This window comes from Pteropus medius, unplaced genomic scaffold (genome assembly GCF_902729225.1).
Source record: "Pteropus medius unplaced genomic scaffold, Ma_sr-lr_union100, whole genome shotgun sequence".
Lineage (NCBI taxonomy): Eukaryota > Metazoa > Chordata > Mammalia > Chiroptera > Pteropodidae > Pteropus > Pteropus medius.
Window position 1 is genome coordinate 1,212,740 of NW_024352947.1, and position 17,797 is coordinate 1,230,536.

Sequence of the window (17,797 nt, forward strand, 5' to 3'; positions counted from 1 at the left end):
ATTTTTGGCACAAGGGCGAGCGAGGTAGATAAAAATCAGGAAGTTAAAATTTGCATTCTGATATGAGAGGAGAAACAGTAGAACGATTAAAAATTAGATTGTGGAAAGAAAAAGTAAAATGATTTTCTAGCAGGTCAATCCTTCCATAGTTGAATGTTGACCAGAATTTCTGATGACTTCCAGTCCTGGGTCCTGGATCCCAGAATGGCTTGGTCCGAGGACACCCTAATGCTGACGTTACGCCAAGGAATTTTTTTTTGCTAAAATATCAAGGTTTAATGTCTGTATTTGACATTTATCCTACACAAAATAAAATGTCTTCATTCACAGAGGCGCTCAACACGGCATCAACTCTAAATAACGGAGGAACGCGTTTCTGAACCGAATCGGTATGACTGACCAGTCTACCTGCACGATTTCATCTTCACAGTCGGCATGTGGACCAAGACGCGCGCTATTTCCACAATGATTACAAACGGTAATTAATTCCTTTTTTGGATGGAAGGAATTTGTCTAAATGGCAAAATAAATAAACAGATAAAAAAAAAAGAGAAGGAAGGTGTCTCCTTACCTGGATCCCCTTCGATCTGGACCACCAGTCTCGTGTTGGAATTATCCACGCGCCTCGTGCTAGAAGGGGCCACAAAGGGTGAAAGGTCACGAGTAGCTCCCTATGGGTGAGAGAGCTGGTTTAGGGCCCCAGCCGTGTGAGTGGGAAACGCAGGGGAGCTGGAGTCACGTGTGAGGATGACGGCTCCATGTGACAATGCGGCAGAAGGGGCTCTCGTGGTGAAGGGGAGAGGGAGACGTACGAGGACCATGTGGGGTGGGGGACGTAAAGAGTTCTCAGGATGGGGGAGAAAGCCGCGCATGCGTCTCACCAGCCTGGAGCCCCGGATCCAGAAAGCCAAAGCGGGCACTCGAAGTGCCCGGGGAGCGCCCCTCCCTCCGGAGCTCAAGGGCAGAGCGCGCGGGGCGTCTTTCTTCCTAATCTGATTCTGGAAAGTCGTGGAGCGTAGTCGAGTCTCCCCCACCTGCTTTCAAGGGCTGGGTGAGCCCACAAAGGCCTTTCCCGGATCGAACCGTGAAAATACGACTGCTTTCACCGGCTCAGGAGAAGACGGATCGTCGGTAGCCGTGGTGACAAGTGGCCACCGGAACCAGTCTTGAACCTCTTCAATTACAACGCACCTCGTAAGCCTGCCAACCCATGGTGGCCCCTCGCTTCTAAGAGTCATCCAGCGAGGGACAGACTCACGCCAGGAACAGTGGCAGGCTTCCCGGGCGACTGCCTGTGCAGAAGGTGTCACCCCGCCGATGCCTGAGACGTCACCAGCCCTTGAACGTCAGGTGTCCCCCGAACCCTTATCAGTGTCACAGTCTGCTCCGCTCAGAGAGACCGTGCCTGACTGGCTTTGTCACTTCAGTTCAGATACTGAGTGGTGGTCTCGTCATCCTTGGGAGGATGAACTACGAAACCGATGTCGACCCCATGAAGCGGATGATATTCAACTACTTAGGACCTATGAAAACAGTCGCCACGGAGAATCCTAATGAAAGACTGGAGCCAAGAGATTTCCATGATTTGTTACGGCAAGAGCTGGGTGGACGGCTCTGCCTTGGCCAACGGTGGGTTCTCGGCGTTTGGTTTCTGTTTTGCGACAGAAGTTTCAAGGTTTTCCTCTGGTAAGCACCTCTGTTGGTTTTATCATTTTTCCATTTATGTTCTCCTTTCGGTATCTCTTAAATTTCTACTCCCTTCCGCCTGTCTCTGCCGCGAATTCTTCCTTCCCACTTTTATGACAAGCGACCCACATTGCCGTATTCTAGCCCCACTTCCTCAGCAAAGACGCCACCACGGCGAGCGCCACGCGGCACGTGCTCACACACGCCTGGCTTCTCCTTAGGACGCTCGCCACGGTCACCGTTACTAGTAACGGCGACATCGTTACAGGTCTCATGACGCCTGTGTATCGACTACGTCTGGTTATTATTCTAGGTCTACTTATTATATGACTAAAAATGATGCCATCGGTGGCACCCGTGTAAAAACTTTACACATATTAACTCGTGACTACCTTCAGCAGTAGGTATTCTAATAATACCCATCCTCGCGGGGGAGGGATCTGAGACATGGTGACATTAAGTGCCCAAGGTCACACGTCATACGCTTCTTTGTGTGATCATTTGATTCTATCTTACGCCAGACCTAAGTACCACGAGGGCAAGCATTTGGCTCACACCTGGCTCGTAAGAGTCGCTCAGTCAGCATTTGCTGAATGAATAAATGAATGGTCAAAACAACACTGCTTCTCAGGTGTTTTTCTTTGATGACACTTGCTAAGAAGAAAGGAGAGTAGCTGCTACCAGACGACATTTAAACTCAATTGCTGACATCTCGAGTACGATTTAACAAATGACGAACGCTTGCGATGGTGCTTAAGGAAAAACCTCTGAACACAGAATTATTCTGAGAGCTCGTCTCTCGGAAATCACAACAAATAAATAGATACTTAGATGGAACTGTCATTCAAATAAATGCAAAGAATCGTTATCAGAAAAAAGTATTTTCTTTTCTGTGTCTGTCTCGGACATTCGAGAACCATCTCGGCACGACTGTGTCTGGGCCTTGTGGGACGGGCTCTAACGGACGGGCTGGCGAGAAGGAGCCCCCGGTCAGACCCCGCGGAGGTGCAGACGCTGTCGCGTCTCTGCTTCGGTTTGCCTGCCAAATGCCCTCGGACCAGCTTTGCACATCAAAGAGCCCGGGGTTGCAGAAAAAGAAGCAAATGACAAAATTCTTTCTAACGAAGGCTGAAATCCCATGTCGACGCAGTGAGTCCCTAAATGGAATTTTAATTTCACCTTAAGACCTAGGACAAATGGAACTTTCAGCAGCGGAATAAACAATTTTTGAAGTGGGACTAAACCAAAAGAAAGTCATTTACCAAACTCCTGAGGGGATTAAAACACCCTCTATGAAAACACTATGTGAACTGGGAGGCACTTTTCAGAAAGCTACAGACAACGGCGCTCGCTCCCACCAGCAGGCACTAAGCCACTCTGCCCGACCCGGGGCCACCAACTTGCCACCAGACTCTCGGAGGCGAACTGTCAGCGCGCTGGGTGATTTGAGTGTGTCTCCAGTGCCTTCCTCCTTTCCATTTGGTGCTTAGACTCAGAGGCGTTAATTAGCTCAGTAATTGGATTTCTGCCTTAACTGCTCTATTGCACGAACATCGACTCTGTTACTCGAAGAGAAGGCGGGGGCTGATGTCTCACCCCCCGATCTCGGGGGGCACAGGATGCTGGTGCACGTCAGCCGTGCGCGTACGTTTCTTAGCACCTGCTTGGCAAAGCCACAGCGACTTCCTAGGCAGCATCACTGTCGGGGCCGCAGGCCAGGCGTCTAGTCATGGGTCCTTCCGGAGAAGGAGACTTGCTCGAAGGCATCTGTCCCCACGATAACGCGGACCGCAGACAGCAAAGCCAGTTCCTCCCTTCAAACCTGCCTCCCCGCCCGCTGATCTCTCTCCCTCTGTCTGACACCTTCTCCCTTGGGTGGCTTCGCCTGAGGCGCTTACCTAATTTAACAGTAACTTAATTACACGGCTTCGAAGTCCCGCCTGTCAGCACACGCAGACTGCTGAGGTCGGAGTAGCCCCACTTCTGATGGGGAAGTATGGCTGGCGGAATGAGAAGTTTGAGGGGCGTCTCCTCACCTGGCCGCTCCAGGATGGAGTCCAACTGCTGCTGGCCGGACAGTCTTAGCGAAATCTGGAAGGCAGCAGAGTCGAAATGGGAAGACACCGACCCCGTTTCAGCTGAAAATGCACACGAGGTTTATCCGGGTTTGTTTGTCACCTTCGATTTTGCTGCCACGGACAACCGTGTCCATTCTCTCTGAGCCACTGATGCCCTCGGGCTCCACACGCCAGAAAGACGAGGAGTGAGGGGGTCTCCAGAGGCTGCAGCATCGCCAGCTGGCAGGGTGGACGCTGCCCGCGGTCGGTCAGGTGACCGCCAGCCTCGCTATGGTCTGGGAGGCCGAGTTCTGGGTCCCCTGCATCTTAGGGGGCAGCTGTCGGTAATTTCCTAGAAACATATAACATACTGAAACGAACTCAGGAAGGAAGAAGAGAGTGGAAAACTCCTGTAGCTGTTAAACAGATGGAATTGGTAGTTAAATAACCACCTGCACGTGAGAAAATACAAATGTCTGAGAGTGATTTACCTAAAAAGAAGAGGAGAGATGAGGGGAAGAAGAGAGGAAGAGAGAGAATGCGGGAAGGGTGAGCGAGAGGGGGAAACACCGCACGTGACCCGAGTGGGAACCAGCGCAGAGCTCTGAAGCGACACCGCTGCGCGTGCGGAAACGTGGCTTATTCTTTATCACAGTCGTGACTCGTTAGATTCCGAAATCTGAGGATTCATGTCTTTCATCAATTTTGAAAACTTCATATTATCGTCTCTTGAAATTGTGCTTCTCCCTATTTGTTTTCCGCCTTCTTCCAGGAGCTCCTAGATTTCTAGCTGGCATCTTCCGTTCTGTTTTCTATGTCTCCTCACCCTTCCGGACTATTTCCTATATCTTTATCGTTCTTTGTTGCATTTTCTTAGACTGGTCATTTTTCTTAGGCTGATTTCTAGTCGAGATATATTTAATGGACTAACTTATGTATTATATTACACATTTAGTGACTGCATAAATTTATTTTTATAAGCTCTGTTCCAAGTGATCATTTTTTCAGAGCAACTTGGCCTACGGTTTTATTTCTTTTTATATGACTTTTCATTCTAAAAATATGTCCAATGCGTGTGCCTAATTATCTACAGTTTTGGAGGGTCTGAATCCGTTGGTTATTTGGTTGGCTCTTGTTGAACAGCCCGCGTCTCGCGGTGTCAGATCGAGAATCCATTTCCAGAGGGTGGGATTGTGCCCCTTGGGAAAATTTCACGCTCGCTTCGGTCGGCGGCTCTAGGGGTTCTATGTACCAGCACCTCTTTTACGCTACCATTTCAGTGCGAAGATTTCCAGACGTGGGCAGTGTCGTTCTGAACTCCAGTCCACACGTGACACAAGTTCAGCGTCCCACGGTCACCGCGGAGCTTCGCTCCCATCTGGTCTCTGGTGACAAAATCAAGCTTCCGTGTCACCTCCCATGTTGGGCATTTCGCTCTTTCTCTGAGGGGGATGCTTTGAAGGGCTTTGGCTCAAAGTGGAAATCTCGGTCCCAACTTCCTGCCTCCGTGGGACCCCTCGCCGAGCCCGGCACGTGGGTGTCTACATCTCGGTGCCAGGATGCTGCCCCGGCCACCTCCCGCCCCCGCCCAGCCCGGACAGTGGCCTGGCTGTCTTCTGCTCCTTCTTTGTTTCTAGCTCCTGGGAATTTCCTAACTTTCCTGCTATGTTCAGATACGAATTGAGACGAAATTTTACTATTTATCATTTCCTGGTACTCGTAACAAAAGTTTTGAGCTTCTCTAATTTGCTACATTTCTGGAACTGAACATTTCTAAGCCAGATTTTTATAAAGGAAAAAGAAATATTTGTTATAAAACTTTTCAAAGTAATGCACTGATAAATTTAAAAGCAGAATTCATCTGTTTTCTTCACCTTATGTTTATAGCGCTTGCTGAGCTTCACACCATCTACTGCCTGAGGATCTTATCATGGCTGATTTTGAACCAGCCTCTTTTGGGGAGTAGAACAGACCAGAAAAGAGTTGGTCTGTTCTACTCCCCTGTAGAGAAACTGTAAAACAAACTCAGTAACTGCACTGCGTTCAGCCTCCCAGAGGGAAGATTTCTAAGACTCCGCATGAGCCTTCACGTGCCCACGGGCAGCCACACCGCAGGACGAGGCGACTTGAACCACTGACGTCCTTGTCCCTCCCTGAGTCTCTTTGAGGCCTGTGCCAAGAGAATACCTCAAGCCCTGGTGTCCACCACATAACGCTGCCACGAGGCTCAGCCTGTGACTGCGGGAGAGGGGGCTAAGCACGGTGGAGCGACGCGTGCCTCAGTCCGCTGTGGTCTTCTGGGAAGACGGAGGTGGTCTACTTGTCCCTGTCACGCCACTAAGCATAAGCGAAACCCCGGATGCGGTATGTAACAGAAACACTTTCTAAAAGGTAAAGAGGAGGAGGAGGACTGTTTAAGGACCGCAGCACCCAAGGAAGGCCACCGAGGTCACGTCCTTGGTTTTGTTTTTGCCTCAGATATCCCCAAAATGCCAACAGCAGCAGAAAGAAAAAAAAACCAACAAAACCGTACTCTTTCAGGCCTAACATCCAGAAAAAGGGCAGCCTACCAGGATAGGAAACTTAGACAATGCCTCTCTGTTCTAGCCAAACACCACAAGAAACGGTGGCCGACCCCTTCCCACACCAGCAAAGGCAGAGTGGGGGGCCTGACTGCCAGCCGGCCAGGCAGTGACAAGGGGTCGGCCCTTCTCTTCCTGCTGGGTGGTATACAGAGCACAGCTTTTCATAAGTGCCAGGGCGAGGTGTTCACAAGGTGCAGTGACAAAGTACTCTTCCTCACTCCCCTCCTTACCAAGGAAGTATCGCTGATGGCTAGTGGAGAGTCTGAACTCCCCCCTCCACAAACACACAAGGAACCCCCGCATCTCAGTGTCAACAGAGACCAAGTGGGGAGCCTACAGCTCTAACCCCACTTGGAAGCCACAAAGCAGTGGTCCCCCTTCCGCTCCCAGGGTGGTGTCGGAGAAAGCCAGTAGAAACGGGTTTACATAATATCCAATTTCAGAACATAATACCCAGGACGTCTAGATTTCAGCAGAAAATTACTCGTTATAAGAAATGGGAAGATCTCGAACTAAATGACCAAAGATAACTAATAGATCTCAACACTGAGATGACCCAGAGTATTATTTGACAAGGATTTAAAATTAACCGTCATAAAATGCTTCGACGAGCAATTGAAAAGACTTTGGAAACAAAGGAAAAAACAGAAACTCAGCAAAAGAGAGAAAGTCTCGGCAAAGAGATTGAATAGACATTTTAATAGAGAGACGAGAATCAATGGGGTAAAAGATAGAACAGTCAGGATAATCTGAGCGACAGAGAGAAAACGGACTGGAAAGGTTGAACTGTCTCAGGCACCTGTGGGACTACGATGACACACTTAACGTCCCCGTCATCAGAACCCCGTAAGGAGAGGAGACACTGGTGATAAACACAAGGAAATTCACACCAAGAAACAACATACATAGTCAAGCTTCTAAAACAAACAAACAAAAACCCAGAAAAACGCCTTGGGAGCAGCGAGGGAGGAAGGACAGCTTGCCTACAGGGAAAAAACGATTTGAGTAACAGTGGATTCATAGTAAGGAACCATGGTGGTCAGAAGTGCTTAAAGGAAAAAGACCTATCCACCCAGAACCCTCGATCCGCTGGAAATAACTTGCCAGGATGAAGAAGAAACTGTGGCTTTCTCAGATGAAGGCAAACTAAGAGAATCTGTCCACAGGAGATTTGCCCGGAAACAACAGACAAATATTCTTAAAAAGACACGATAAAAGAACGAACCTTGGAACGTCAGCGGAAGAAAAAATGTGGTAAGCAAAAATATGAACAAATATAATAGACATCCCTTCTCATGTGTCTTGTACGTTATATTTTATGATCGAAGCAAAAATTACAAAACTGTCAGTGCGGTCCTAAATGGATGTAGAGATAATATTTACGGCATTATATCAGGGCTGGAAAAGTAAGAGGATGTGAGTGGGAGGTAAAGTTTCCATACTCACTCGAAACGGTGAAAAGATGACACCAGGAAACTTTGAGGTCATTTATACAGAATACAGTGCGCAGGGCGATCGCTAACTGATGCATGGTGTTCACTGTGGGTTCTTCACAGGTGCCCTTCATTAGATTGCGGACATTCATTCCTTTTACTTTTAGATCGTGGAGTGTTTTTATTATGAAAGAGCGTTGTATTTCTTCACACGATTTTTCTGCATCAATTAAGATGTTCGTGTGTTTTTCTCTTCATTCTATTAACAGGGCATATTACATCAATTTTTATATTTTGAACCACTTGCATTCCTGGGATAAATCTCACGCGAACGTGGTATCAAATCTTTTTGGTAGGCTGCCAGTTTTTTTTGTTTGTTTGTTTTGTTTTTTTTATAATTTTTTGAGGATTTTTGTGTCTATATTCATAAGGGATCTTGATCTAAGTTTTTCTTTTCTTGTGACAACTGATTGACTTTGGTGCCGGGGTACTACTGGCCTCGGAATGGGTTAGAGACCATTCTTTCCTCCACTATTTTTTATGGAGACTTGGGAAGGATGTGTTAATTTTTATCTAAATCGTTTACAGAATTCACCAGTGAAGCCGACTGGTCCCGAGCTTTTCTTTGTTGGGAGTTTTTTTTATTACTGCCTCTTTTTTCTACTCGTCATAGGTTTATTCGAATTTTCTATTTCTCCTTATTTTGGTGGTTTGTGTGTTTTTACCAATTTCTCCAGTTCATCTATGTCCTTTATAGATTTTTTTTTTAATGCCTACAGTACCCGGTACTCCCAGGTGGTCTCCCATCCAAGTACTAACCAGGCCCGACCCTGCTTAGCTTCCGAGATCAGACGAGATCGGGCACGTTCATGGTGTCGTGGCCGTAGACTATAGATTTTCTTATTAGTCTTTCGATTAGGTAAGGTTGGTAGTAATGTCCTCACTTTTACTTGTGATTACAGTAATTTGAGTTTTCTCTCATTTTTTTCTTGGTCATTCTAGGTAAAGGTTTATCAATTTTATTGATCTTTTCATAGAACCAACTTTCGGTGTTATTTTCTCTAGGCGTTTTCTATTCTTCATTTCTTTAGTATCTTCTGTCTGCTTGCTTTGAGTTTAGTTTGCTTTTTTCCTAGTTCCTTAAGGTGGAAGGCTGGGTTACCGATTTAAGATTATTCTCATTTTCAATGTATGTTTTAACAGCTGTGATTTTCCCTCTGAACCCCGATTTTGCTCATTCCGTAAGTTTTAATATATTTTCAGTTCTAGCGTACAGAAAATATATAAAGACCTCTCAAGACTCAACAGTAGACTCCATTGGAAAATGAGCAAAAGACAGAAACAAACATTTCCTTGCAGATGGAAAGCGACTCGGGAGAAGATGCTCAACATCATGGGCCGCTAGGGAAACGCACATCAAAGCCACAGCGGGCATCACTACGCACCTGTCATTACGGCTATAATGAAAACCAATAAAATCGCCGATGCACCCCCACGGGTACGGAGAAACCAACCTCTCATGCGCTGATGCCGGGGAGGCGGAATGGTACAGCTCCTCTGGCCATTTCTTAAAAAAAAATTGCCATATCACCCAGAAATTGCATGCTTGGGCAATTATCCCAGAGAAGTGAAGATTTACGTTCACACAGAAATCTGTCGATGAGTGTCCCTAGCAGCTTTACTCAAAGCGACCCCACCCTAAGAACCCAGACGCCCAGCGGGGGTAGCACGTCCACGTCACGGAGACCTTGTGGCAGCGAGAAGGGGTGAACTGCTGACACACACAGTCACCTGGACGAGTCTCCGCTGACCTACGCCGAGTGACAGCAGCCCATCTCATGAGGGGAAGTGCGGCGGGATTCCATTCAGGTGACATTCTTACAATGAGAGCACTGGAGTCGGAGGACAGACCGGGGGCTGACGGGAGGGCGGCGGGGGCGGGGTGGGGAGGAGGTGTGTGAGCTTCTACAAGGGCCCCGGGCCAGGCCTTTGCGGTGACGGACACGCGCCGTATCGCGATTATGTCGACAGCAATACCCTGGCTGCGATCATTTTGCCAGATGTGGACACCTGTTCGGTGGGTAATGGCTACACAGGGAGAAGCTCTCTGCATTACATCCCTCAACTGCACGTGAATCCATAATTCACTGAAAAAAACAAAGTATAATTAAAAAAATCTCCACCGCTAAGAGCAGGCCTGAACTCGGTGACTTCAGTGGGGAGCCTCACCTCTGATCCTGACTTGCTTACATCTTGAATTAAGATTTCTTGTTCCATTTCAGCCAAAAAAAAAAAAAAAAATCCAAGACGATCTCACATTTCAAATACAGGATATGAAGTCCAACTATTCATTCATTCACGGGAAAGTCATAAATATTTAGGGGGCAAAATATGCCTCCTTTTTCTGCAAATGCAATTAATAAAAATAGTTATTAAAAATCACCTTGCAAAGAGTCAGCGAGTGGAGAACCGAGGAACTGAGGTGCGGAGAATTATAACTGGTTCGCAAGGACACATTCCCGGGGGGCCGCTGGTCTTTTCTACCCCACGCTGACCGTGGCGGATTTCAGGTTTTGACTCCTGGGTGCTGTATCCTTATGGAAAAAGAGGCCCGATGTCATTTATTTGGGAGTGTTTTCTTTAGAGCTGTGGCTGAAATTTCTCCTGGGGATGAAGACACTTTTTTTTTTTTTTTTTTTTTTACTAGCATCCAGCAGTAGGCACAGGATTTGGGTCAAGATGAGCAAGACGAGCCCGCCACCCAACGAAAAGAAGCCGCCATCTCTGACAATGGAGCGGTGGCTCTCCGTGCGGAGACGCTCAGCCCTGATGAGGAAACTCAGGTCCTTCAGCTTCACGGCCGCCGATCTCAGGAGAGACAGCGACGTGAGAAGACACGTTCTCCAACCACGAAGCCACTGAGACGGGGCTGTGGCGCTTAAGTCACACCGGCGGCGTCTGCTGCTGAGACCGACTTCGCCCTTCCTCTGCTTTTCACTCGCTTCCAAAGCGTGCGCTTTGTCCGCGTGCAATCTTAAAATGTCACGAATCGAGTCCCGCTGAAATCATGGGCCCGCTTCTACAGTCGTCTGCGGTACCTTGTCAAATCAGTTACACTGACTAAGATTATAAATGAAATAAAAAAAGTCTTATGTGCAAGTGTGACGTCTCCCGCCTGCGTTTACATGATGGTGGACCCTATGCAAAGTAATCTGGCCTGAAAACATCACACTAATGTAAAGCGCCCTACCCCCCGCACCCCTAAACAGGACAGCAAGTTCAGGTTAGAAATGGAAACGGGGCTCAGTGACTGTGGAAGCTCGGCCTCACGGTCCGAGGCCGGTCCCGGGGGAGCGTGCTGGTTCTGACCCTCCAGAACCTGCCGTCGGGTTTGGGACAGACGTCTGCTTACGAGGAGCGCTGGGAAGGTGATGGGGAACACGGCCCGCCTCGGCCGCCTCGGCGGTGCCTGGCACTGTCCTGTTTCTGGGAGGGGCTGCAAAACACTTCCCTTGAGGACCAAAGGGGGCTGCTCCTGGGAGGAGGCACAATCAGCCCCGGCCTCAGCCCTGGGCTGTGACCGCCCTCCCCGCTGGACAGGCTCCCCCGCCCACAGCCCGTAGGAAGGCGCCGTGTAACTCCTGAGCGGACCTTGAACTTCTGCTGATTTCCCCCCTGGCCTTGGGACAAAATGGAAAGTGTGCGGGGCTCGGAAAAACACCAGACCTGGGCGAGCATGTCAGCCCAGCCGCCGACCTGTTCTGTGACCTTGGGCAAGTCATTTAACTTGCTTGAGTTTCCTTTTTCTGGTCTCTGAAAAGAGAAAAATGAAATTCTAAATTCTACTCCCAGAGCGGCTGCAGGGCCAGACAACCACATCCGAAGAGGTCAGCAGGTGCTCAAGAAACAGAAAGACCAGGCTGGCCACTGTCACAGATCTGCTGCCCCGCCTCCCCCCTGTGGTGTCATGAATGACAGCGGGGCCCATCCCTCCCCTGGGCGGGTCTGAGAGCCCCAGCCGCCCGAGACACCTGACAGGGGAGCTTTGTGGCTTCATCTCAACAGCGAGTCAGTATGTCCGGGTGCTTGGTGAACGTCCCTAGATGAATCATGCGGCAGCGTCACCACGAGCCGAAAATTCAGACCCCTCCCCCGCAACACTGCGGGCTTTAACTGCAGTGCTGAGTTTTGCTATGAACCCAAACTCCACAGAAGGTCCTGATTTGCCCTTCAGAAAAAAGCTGCCTTCAGAGACGCTCTAAGCATTAAACAAGGATCTTAACACCATGCTTCAAACAGCCCATGTTTGCTGGGTGTTCTCTGCCAGAGAGAACGCCCCACACAATCTTCTCTATTCTGAATGAGGTAACAGTGTCGAGTGAGAACTTCCTTCTGTGACTGTGTAACCAAGTTAGTCGCCTGAGGCTCTGTCCTGTTCACCAGCAACGAATCCTGAAGGAGGCCCAGGCCGTGGCAGGCACGCCCACCTCGGGCAGCACACGGGTGGGGCTGGACTGGGAGGAAACACCTGACTGGCCCCAGCCTCTCTGGGCGGGGGTGTGGAGGTAAAGCTCACATGCTGAGCGTCGACAGTGGAAATGTGAACTTCGGAGCTTCAGTAAAGCACACACAGAAGGCTGCAGTGATGGAGGCTGGGCCTGGCCGCACTTTGGTAAAATAATTGAGAGGTTTTAGACTTTAAGAGGCATAAATGCGAACTGAGCGTCTGGCTCGCAGAACATCACAAGTCCCTCTACTGAGAGCTGAGTAGGTGACATCTGGAGCTGGCTAGGAGGGGAGGGTTAGGAACAGTCCAGTGGACGTCTGATGAGGGTAGCTGGGATGCCCAAGGTCTAGACCACGTCACACAAAGAACAGCTAGGGCTGCTCAGCCTGAAGGGAAGAACTGCCTTCGAACCGGCGCGGGGTGGAGCATGGCGGGGCATGAGGGTGCTGGGTAGGCAGGTGTACCCAGGTGATTGTGGCGTCCAAGTGACACCACAAGGAGCGGGATCAGCTTTGTGCACAGCCCACGGCTGTGGCAGACCAAGTTCGCAAGGGCCACCCGGCGAGGCGCGACGTCTGTTCCCGTGCAGGACAAGGTGGGCGGGGCCTCTGTGACTCCGAGGGGCCGCGCAGCCTGGCTTCTGTGTGACGGACCGCGAAGGGCTGGGGAGCGACACAGAAGACTCAAGCGCGAGCCCTCTGAGACTAGCTGAATCATTCTGATCATGTGTTTTGTGGTTAAACCACAAAATAGCAGCGCTTCAGAGATCCCGTTTTCCACTGAGGCAGCTGTGATGCTCAAAGAACAGGACCAGGCTTGTGACCATGAGGCATCCAGATAAACACAGCACCAAAGGTGAAGATGGAATTCACGGGGCACGTCGCAGCATGCAGGCTGTGGCTGTGTCACCGGCCGACAGGGCTGTGCTCTGCCATGTCAGGAAGGATTTCAGGTGGGCAGCAAGGATACACAGAACACGTGTACACAAAACTGAATCAAAAGTTGAATGAGACGAAGATAAAAACACAAAGAAGGAAAACAAAACCGGGCGAGGAATGAGGCTGAGAACTCTGCACAGACAGAACCTGCACGCCCACCACGTGCAGCCACACCCATCTGGCGCGGCCACGCCCATCAAGCACAGCCACGCCCACCGCGCGGGTCACGCCCACAGTGCCGGCCACGCCCACTGCGTGGCCACTCCCCGCCCACCGGGCAGCCACACCCACCAGGCACGGCCACACCCACCATGCAGGCCGCGCCCACCGTGCAGGTCATCCCTGCCCACCACACGCGGCCACACCCACCATGCTGGCTACGCCCACCATGCACAGCCACACCTACCATGTAGGCCACGCCCACCGTGCAGGCCACTCCTCGCTTGGTGCACATGGCCCTAGGAGCTCCTGGAGACAGTCGGCACACTACAGACCAGATAACGGAGGCTCCCAGGCAGGATAACTGCCCAAGGTCAGATCCCTAACCATATGGATGGGCCGAGGTTTTAACCGCGTGGGACTGGCCACAGCGTGGGACTTTGGGGGCTCCCTGATCGCCAGGAGGAGCAGAGCGTGACCGGACAGGTTATCACTTGCTGACGCCCATGCAGGGCGACGCTTCTGCAGACCAGGCCCGCAGAGTGATTCCTGTGAGCTGAAGCCCAGCACAGCGCCCTCGCCCAGATGCCGAAGGCATGCTGGGTGGCAAGGATGATGCCCCCTATGATTTAACTCCTGAAAACCAACCCGGAGCATAGGACGGAAACGTAACCCCCACGAAAGCCGGATCCGCCTTTCAGGTAGCTGCTGTACTTGCCCTCTTACAGCCCTGGGGTTTTAGATTTTACAGAAGACTCCTGACCTATATGAACAAGGTCACTGGCAACGCGACTTCCCATTCTTTGGGGTGGAAGATAAATTTAAGTCCTTTAAAACGAAGACATTTGCTGGGATCCCAGGGACACGAGTCCCACTTTCTGGCCTAAACATTTGTTTCACGTCAATAACAAAGTTTGGTTATTTAGTGATCGTTTATATGTAAAGAGAAGGATGATGAATCATAAATCGGAATATCTTTCTAAAGCTTTTTAAAATACTCTGGCACGAGGGGTCTGTGAACACATGGGACTGTTACAGCGATTTGCCATCGCTGCCTGTGATTTGATGTAGACGCGGGGCAGAGTTCAGGGAGACAGCTGAAAGCCCTTCCTCGTCAGGATGGCACTGGTTTAACAGCACCCTAAGAAATGAGACCCAGACTGAGATGTCCCTTCCCTTTTACCTACGTCGTTGGACTTAATTCATTTCAGAAAGTTATAGAACACCTACTACGTGCGTGGCCCATGGAGTCACACGGCCCAGATGGGGAGGTGGGTGGAGCTGACATCGACGCTGGGCAGGACTTACTGACGGCCACCGAGGGGTCGAAGACGACTGCCACGTACCGCTCGGCCGCGGGTCCTTCCGGAACCTCACCTGTCACCCCCCCAGAGGTGGGATGTACCCCGCCCCCGCACTGGGGGTGCGTGTGGGTGGGTGTGGAGAGGTGGAGGGAGGGAGGGTGCAGCCCAGGGAACCGCACTGTGGGGCTGTGACATTGTGACATTGCGCTGTGGGGGAGGGGCTCGGAGCTGGGAGGGGAGCGAGAGGGTCCACACCTGTGCTGCCCAGCACAGCAGCCTCAGGCACATGTGGCTGTTTGAATTTAAGTAAGACTGAAAGGAATTAAACATTTAGCTCCTCAGTCGCACTAGACTCGGTGGTCACACTTGGCCGGTAGGGCCACGCCCCTGGACACGGCAGACACAGAGCACAGCCATCTGCGCGGATCCTGTTGCTGGCCAGCGTCACTGCTGTTCGTCCCAGCCTCAAGGCTGGACACAGCCCGGTGCTCAGAGAGTGCCAGGGAGCAGGTTGGTCAGGCGGTCAGCATACGCGCGTGTCCCCTGTCCCCGGCGAGGGGCAGCGCTGGAGAACAGGGAGTCTGCAGGTCTCGAGACAGCCCAGACTGGGGACAAGGGCTGGCCGTAGCTGTCAGGTGGCTGGCGATTCACTTATCGGCTCCTTAGACTATTAAAATGGTTCCATTTCAGAGCAGGGCTCCCTGGGGACTTGCAAAACCCAAAGCCAGCTTTAGAAGGACTGAACGAAACACCAGAGGACTGGAAGGGAGACGGCGAGGAGGCCCAGGATTTGGGACTGTGAGTGTGCTTGCCACGCCTCCCAGGCCGGGGGTGGGGGCCTGGCCCACGTGGGGACACGTGAGTCAGCCAGACTTTTTCAACTGTGGAGGGATATGCAAAGCACCTGGACAAGGGCCTGACACCAGGGAAACACCACATCCGCCTGTGACTAGCAAACAATTCGAAAGAATTACACTAACCGACTGCCACTTTGTCTCTGACCAAAAACAGGGTGACGAGACCAAGCATCGGCACTCCCGAATGGGATCCCCAGAAGTTGTAGTGTTTGAAGTAAGAACCAACAGTTTAAGACGAGATACAACGAGCTTCACAGAGCCTCCAGGCAGCCAGATGGGCCTTCCAGCCTTCCCCTCCTGGCGCCCCGCCCCGCCCCGAATCCCATCACTGAAATCTTTGGCAGAGGGGACCCTCTTCTGATGCCTAATGTGAGGTGACAGCAGACACTCAGGGACTGGGTTTTGCATCAGGCACTTTTCTCTCCAGTGGGACTAAGCATTTCTCCAATGCGGCTCTTTGAGAGAGAGCTGGTCACACGTCCTCATACACATGCACAGACCCTTGTCCCCTGCCCACCGTGGACAGGCCGACAGGGTGGACCCCTCCCCCACGGGAACAGACTGTGAACCTGAGGACCCCCGCAGAATCGATTCTTGGCGAGAAGGAACACAGAAGCAGAAGTCCTGCTCTAGAAGCCCACGCCAAGTGGCCACGGATACCCTGAGATGGCGGCTGGACCTCGGAATGGAGGCTTCTAAGCAGGAAAGCACGTCGCTGCTCTGCACAGATGTTCGGACGCCTCCCTGCAGTAAAACGTCCCCCAAAGAGTTCTCTGTCCCCGTTTCCACCAGGGAAAGGAACACCCCTTCCGGCCCACCGGATACGCACGCTCCGAGGCCGGCATGGCTGGCTCCTAACTCACCACGGAACAGGAGACAGGAGGGCTCCGGTCCCAAAGGCCCAGTCTACAACACCCCGCACACACCCACGTGGTTCAAGCAGGGGAGGGGCCTCCTCTCGCTCACAAGCGTTTGCACCTTCAGAACTGTGGTTTTCAGGGTTCCAAAAAGGTCCCCCAACTTGTTTCTCTAAAGAAGTTTAAAGACGAGCCAGTGCTGGCTTCGCTTATTCTCTGGCCCTGAAACATGCAACGGTCTCCTCGACACATGCAGGCGAACTGCCCTGTAAACTCAAACCCACTTCCTCGTCCTGCAGGAAGCTCGCCTCTGGGGAATGCGATTCTGACAGGGGCGCCAAGGCCGCCGAAAGCAGGTTCAAGGTGACTTTAGGGGCCTTACTCTGTGGTTCTTTCTCCAGAATCTCACCGCCGACGCACGGCGATGAAATGACGCCCCAGAAACGGGCTCAGCGGGTCGAGATGGACGAGGCGACGGGGCCTGAAGGAAGAGCAGGGCGAGTCTGAGCATCCGAAGCTAAGGAAGACAGTGCGACCCTCCCTTCCAAACCACGCCCAGAGCAGGGCGGAGTCTGAGCACTGAAGCAAGGAAGACAGCGCCCTCCCACCTTACAAAACCACGCCCAGAGAAGGGCGGAGTCTGAGCATCCAGCTAAGGAAGATAGTGCGTCCCTCCCACTTACAAACCACGCCCAGAGCAGGGCGGAGTCTGAGGAAGACAGTGCGACCCTCCCGCTTCCAAACCGCGCCCAAGGCTCTGCCTCGTTCACATTCAGCCGTTTTCTCACCAGGAAAAGAAGGAAGGGCACGCGCTCTGCGTGCGTTTTGGGAATTATTATAAAACCTTCGGCAACATCCTGCGGGGTTCACTTCCGTGAATGATTCTCATAAGAACCCGGCGGTCTCGGTATGACTCGTGGCATAGACTTAACATCTCAGGTTTGAAAGTAATGGTTTCTTTTTACTAAGACATCATTAGCTGAACAAAACACATGCTGGTACACTTACTAGAGTACGAAGTAGCTTTATACGTAATTAAAATTAAATGGCACTTGTAAAAACAACTAAGTAGTATTTTGGGAGAAGGTGGCATCTCTGTTTCTCAAAGAATCTTTTCCCACTATTCAAAACACATGTTCTTTATTATACATCGGACACCAACGGCTCAATTCAAGTCATGTCCAGGTTACAAGCTAAAAACGTACACACGTGAAGCCACGCCACATTATGTGCTGGGTCACCTCTTCCGCACTCTGGGTTTGTCACTTAACGCTGAGCCTCGCTGTTAAGCACCCTGGCTGATCAGAAACAGAGCTGTTCAATATCGGAAACAGAATGGCTGTAACTTTGGCTCAAGCCCAATGGGCGTCTGGAAAGCAGACGGCTGGTCCCTCCCCAGACTCGCTCCATCATC

The 17,797-nt window shown here is 51.1% G+C and overlaps 1 pseudogene; it reads right to left on the reverse strand.

Annotated features, from left to right (window-relative positions):
• Positions 1 to 8,531: 8,531 nt before the first annotated feature.
• LOC120592662 (uncharacterized) lies at positions 8,532 to 8,650 on the reverse strand (annotated as a pseudogene).
• Positions 8,651 to 17,797: the final 9,147 nt, after the last annotated feature.